General features: G+C 38.7%; 1 long non-coding RNA gene across 1 annotated transcript; it reads left to right on the top strand.

The window, feature by feature from the left end:
• The first annotated feature begins 1523 nt into the window (after nt 1-1523).
• LOC124861707 lies at nt 1524-5106 on the top strand. Its single transcript, XR_007036721.1, has 2 exons — nt 1524-1762; nt 3603-5106. It is a non-coding gene; the product is annotated as an uncharacterized LOC124861707 (long non-coding RNA).
• The last annotated feature ends 432 nt before the right edge of the window (nt 5107-5538 follow it).

Here is a 5538-nt window from a genome sequence, read left to right as displayed (position 1 = left end):
AAAAGGACACCTCAGCAGTAAGATGTGAGGACCAGTTTTATTTTTCATCTGTGTCCTCACTAAATGACCAATATATAATTTATAATGTGAAAATCCAGCTGTAGAAAACCAGGGATCTTAAATCATCATAACGCTTGTTGATCAAGTGAAAGATAAATAAAAAGAAAGACTCTTGCTCCCTCTAGTGGCTCATTGTTTGCACAGTTCAGTCAAAAACAATTTATTCATTTTTTATTGTATACGGTGGAAAAATAATCATTGAAACAAAATGCTGAATATTTTTGTAATTAAACAAATGACATGAAATTCACACCATAAGTTGGTAATAACCCAAGTATTTCCCAAATATAAATAGATTAAAAATTGGTTTAAAATAAATAAGTTGTGTTGTTTGAAAAACAACAGAAATAGTGAAGTTAAACTAAAAATGGACAACGTAAGCAGAGTAAACAAAATGTAATTGCTTGTTGAGACTTTAGACTATACATAAAATAAAGGTGAGTAAAGCTTGTTATAAAACTTCCTGATCAGCAGAAATAATATTCAAAGCAACAAATATTTTACTTTTCACATAAGATACAGAAACAGTTTTTAAGTGACAGAGAGATGGGAGATATCATTTATTTACTGTTAGGATTACTTTAAAAAGCATGCATTTTATGTGTTCAACCTGGTCATTTTTAAACATGTTAGAAATCATATAATATTTGAAAAGGGTGAATTGTTAACAATATGAATGTTTAAGATAACCAAATAATATTGATTTTGTGAACACATGACGAAAACGAAAAGAGAAAAAGCTTAGAAAGCCAAGAAAATGGATGAAATCCGTCAGTATTTAGAAAGCAATGCTGACCCCTATTGGTACAAATTAATATCAGCTGATTTAGTCCTAACTGATGGCCTATAAAAAGGTTTTTGTTACCAAGGTATTGCACAAGAAGCATCTGATGATGACGAAAAAAGAAAAGAGCTCTTTCAAGTCCTTAGCAACTCTATTTTTGCAAATTTTATTTATTTGTAAACTTCTAATGTTCCAGTGAGCACCTTTGAGACTATAGTCCAGAAGTGGAAAGAACATCATTAAAACATAAACCTGCCAGGACCTGCTGCTACTTTCACTAATAATAAGAATTGTTATTATCATTATAGAATTAATAATGTGTAGCCGAAAGATTCCCCCTGTTATCATGCTCTTTATTGAAAATAAAAACTATAAGATATCTAAAAAGTTAATCACATAAAACTTTCTCTGTGTTAAGCATCTGTAGGTGAAAATCAGTGTTTAACTTGAAGGGTCAGACTTAGCTTCTCTTATACATTGGATGGGAGCTGTTCAAGACTAATGGCTGTCAAAATAAGAGTGTAGAGATACTAATTGTACGCCCCTGGGTGTCGTTCACGCCTCCCCAGGTGTTTAATTAACGCCTTGGTCTCGCTACACTTTTTTAACGCCAGGGGGCGTCTATGAAACACCTGCTGGCGTTTAATTAGCTTAGGTGTTGAGGTATGTCGTCTGCTGTTTGACTTTTTCTTTGTACTACCTAGTGACTTGCTCAGCTGAGATGAAGCAAATTTGCCTAATAATGTTACTGTAGATACTGGAATATTTTCATTTTTTAAATGCATAATACAATGAATTTGTTATGCAGCTAGACGTTTTTCTTGCTTTGTGCAGTTATTTAAAGCGACTTTACATCTGTCTTGGATAGATGCACTGAGACAATATCTGCAGAGGCCTCTGGAAGAATCACCAATCAAAGTAAGTTTAGCTAATTATTTGTGCTGTCTGATATGCTATGGAAGTTGTCAGTATTGCTATGAAAACTATTTACTAAATACATTTTGCGGTTTCATTATCCTACTAAATACACTGATTATAGGTCATTATCAATTACCTACTTTCTATGTAGCACAATGACACAAAAGACTTAATGGAGTGGTGTAACTGCCCATATTCAAACATACAGGGGTTGGACAATGAAACTGAAACACCTGGTTTTAGACCACAATAATTTATTAGTATGGTGTAGGGTCTCCTTTTGCAGCCAATACAGCATCAATTCATCTTGGGAATGACATATACAAGTCCTGCACAGTGGTCAGAGGGATTTTAAGCCATTCTTCTTGCAGGATAGTGGCCAGGTCACTACGTGATACTGGTGGAGTAAAACGTTTCCTGACTCGCTCCTCCAAAACACCCCAAAGTGGCTCAATAATATTTAGATCTGGTGACTGTGCAGGCCATGGGAGATGTTCAACTTCACTTTCATGTTCATCAAACCAATCTTTCACCAGTCTTGCTGTGTGTATTGGTGCATTGTCATCCTGATACATGGCACCGCCTTCAGGATACAATGTTTGAACCATTGGATGCACATGGTCCTCAAGAATGGTTCGGTAGTCCTTGGCAGTGACGCGCCCATCTAGCACAAGTATTGGGCCAAGGTAATGCCATGATATGGTAGCCCAAACCGTCACTGATCCACCCACATGCTTCACTCTGGGCATGCAACAGTCTGGGTGGTACGCTTCTTTGGGGCTTCTCCACACCGTAACTCTCCCGGATGTGGGGAAAACAGTAAAGGTGGACTCATCAGAGAACAATACATGTTTCACATTGTCCACAGCCCAAGATTTGCGCTCCTTGCACCATTGAAACCGACGTTTGGCATTGGCATGATTGACCAAAGGTTTGGCTATAGCAGCCCGGCCGTGTATATTGACCCTGTGGAGCTCCCGACGGACAGTTCTGGTGGAAACAGGAGAGTTGAGGTGCACATTTAATTCTGCCGTGATTTGGGAAGCCGTGGTTTTTTGGATACAATCCGGGTTAGCACCCGAACATCCCTTTCAGACAGCTTCCTCTTGCGTCCACAGTTAATCCTGTTGGATGTGGTTCGTCCTTCTTGGTGGTATGCTGACATTACCCTGGATACCGTGGCTCTTGATACATCACAAAGACTTGCTGTCTTGGTCACAGATGCGCCAGCAAGACGTGCACCAACAATTTGTCCTCTTTTGAACTCTGGTATGTCACCCATAATGTCGTGTGCATTTCAATATTTTGAGCAAAACTGTGCTCTTACCCTGCTAATTGAACCTTCACACTCTGCTCTTACTGGTGCAATGGGCAATCAATGAAGACTGGCTACCAGGCTGGTCCAATTTAGCCATGAAACCTCCCACTCTAAAATGACAGGTGTTTCAGTTTCATTGTCCAACCCCTGTAGATCTACAAGGGAGGCTTTAAGCGGTGGCAGGACAACTGACACACAGCTTAAACCAGGTCCTGTAACTATGTTGCACCAGCAATCATGTTTCTGATGTCTTTATGGCCATATTCATATACATTTTGGGTATAATTCTATCAAATATGTATACTCTGTCATTAGCTTAACATGTGCCACCCTCTTACAGAAGAGACCTAAAGTAATTGGACAATGACTTAAAAGTTATTTGATGGGCAGGTGTGGGCAATTCCTTCATAATGTCATTATCAATCAAGCAGATAAAAGACCTGGGGTTGATTTAAAGGGGTGTTTCTTGCATTTGGAAATATTTTGCTGTGAACAAACATCTCAAAGGAGCTCTCCATGCAGGTGAAACAAGCCATCCTTGATCAGCGAAAACAGAAAAATATTGGGAGTGGCTAAATCTACAGTTTGATGCATCCTAATAAGTAAAGAAATTAGTGGTGAACTCAGCAACACCAAAAGACCTGGACATCCGTGGAAGACAACAGTGGTGGATGCTCCCAGGATCAATTCCCTGGTGAAGAGAAACTCCTTCACAACAGCCAACTAGGTGAACAACACTCTCCAGGAGGTAGGCGTATCAACATCCAGGTCCACCATAAAGAGACTGCATGAAGGTGAACACAGAGGGTTCACTGCAAGGTGCAAGGCACTCATAAGCCTCCAGAACAGAAAGGCTGGATTAGACTTTGCTAAAAAATAACATCTTAAAAGCCAGCTCAGTTCTGGAAGAACATTCTTTGGACAGATGAAACCAGGATCAACCTCTACCGGAATGTTGGCAAAAAATAAAAGGTGTAGAGCAGCTCAATATCCAAAGCATGTGTAAAACACGGTGGAGGCAGTGTGATGGCCTGGGCGTGCATGGGTGCCAGTGGCATCGGGACACCAGTGTTTCAAAGTATAGATGGACAATGACCCAAAACATACAGCCAAAGCAACCCAGGAGTTTATTAAAGCTAAGAAGTGGAATATTCTTGAATGGCCAAGTCAACCATCTGATCTTCACCCTGTTGATCATGCATTGAAGACTGAACCTCAGCTACAAACTGAAAGCTGCAGCAGTAGAGGCCTGGTAGAGCCTTAACAAGGAGGAAACCCAGTGTCTGGTGATGTCCATGAGTTCAAGACTTCAGGCTATCATACCCAGCAAAGAATTTTCTACCAAGTACCAGAAATTAACAATTTATTTTCAGTTAATTAATTAGTTCAGTTAATTTGACACCCTGAAATGAAGGGATTGTGTTCAAATTGTTTTAGTTCCTCACATTTTAATGAAGTTTTTGTTCATCCACTGAATTATGGCTGAAAGTTGGATCTTCAAATGCATCTTAATTGTTTTAATTTAAAATTCATTGGGATAATGTACTGAACCAAACTTAGAAAAATGTTCTGCCCAAATCTTTATGGAAGAACTGTATTAGGATGTTCTTGATAAGAAGAGGAAAGGAGGTTTTTTTTTTTTAGCAAGTCAATGACCCCAAACACACATCTATGGAAACTGTTGGATTCAGAGAAGAAATATCAGCCAGCTACGATGGCCCAGTCAGTCACCTGACCTGCTTCAAGGTGTACACTTTTTCTTCCACTTTCCAACAACCTTACTGAATACTGCACTGTGGAACCAGCTTATTCAGGAAAGACCTACTGTGGCTTACCCACCTTGTGGAGGGTGGCAAATACCGTACATTAGGAAAAACAATTTGTGCAAAAAATTGTCATTTTTATTGATACTAAATTTCAATTGATGTTTGCAATTCTTAAAAACTCACTGAGATTGGTGCTTTTGTTGTTTTAAACAATTCTGTTTGTTCCAACAGAGCATAAATAAATATCAAAAGAAGTGTAAGTATTACTGAATGCAAGTGTTTCATGTTTATAGGTTCAATTGCACTGCTTAATGAAGCCTGTGTCGTAATGAATAAGCTTTATTTTCAGAGTAGATGCTTGTGGGGCTCTGATGGTATGTAGTGACAAATGTATGCCCAAAAAGACTGCTCTGAACATCACTTTTATCGTTATTGCAATAATGACCAAAAACACCGTGATTGGCAGTCTCACCCATGACATTTCTGCTATAAAAATGTTTTAATTGGACTTATGCAAAATAAACAGTCTTAAAAGCTATATTTTGTTTTCCTGAGGTGAAAGCCCTAATCTCTAAAATTGACAAAAAAAGGTAGGAAATCCTTTTAATGCGGATGTTGCTTCTGCCCGATTGCCAGCAGGATAGTCAGAAATCCCAAATCATGGGTCATAAAAAAGTAAAGCAATAACATCC

Source organism: Girardinichthys multiradiatus, chromosome 24 (genome assembly GCF_021462225.1).
Source record: "Girardinichthys multiradiatus isolate DD_20200921_A chromosome 24, DD_fGirMul_XY1, whole genome shotgun sequence".
Taxonomy (NCBI): Eukaryota; Metazoa; Chordata; class Actinopteri; order Cyprinodontiformes; family Goodeidae; genus Girardinichthys; species Girardinichthys multiradiatus.
The sequence above is the reverse complement of the archived record's forward strand: the minus strand, read 5'-3'. Positions and strand labels throughout refer to the sequence as shown.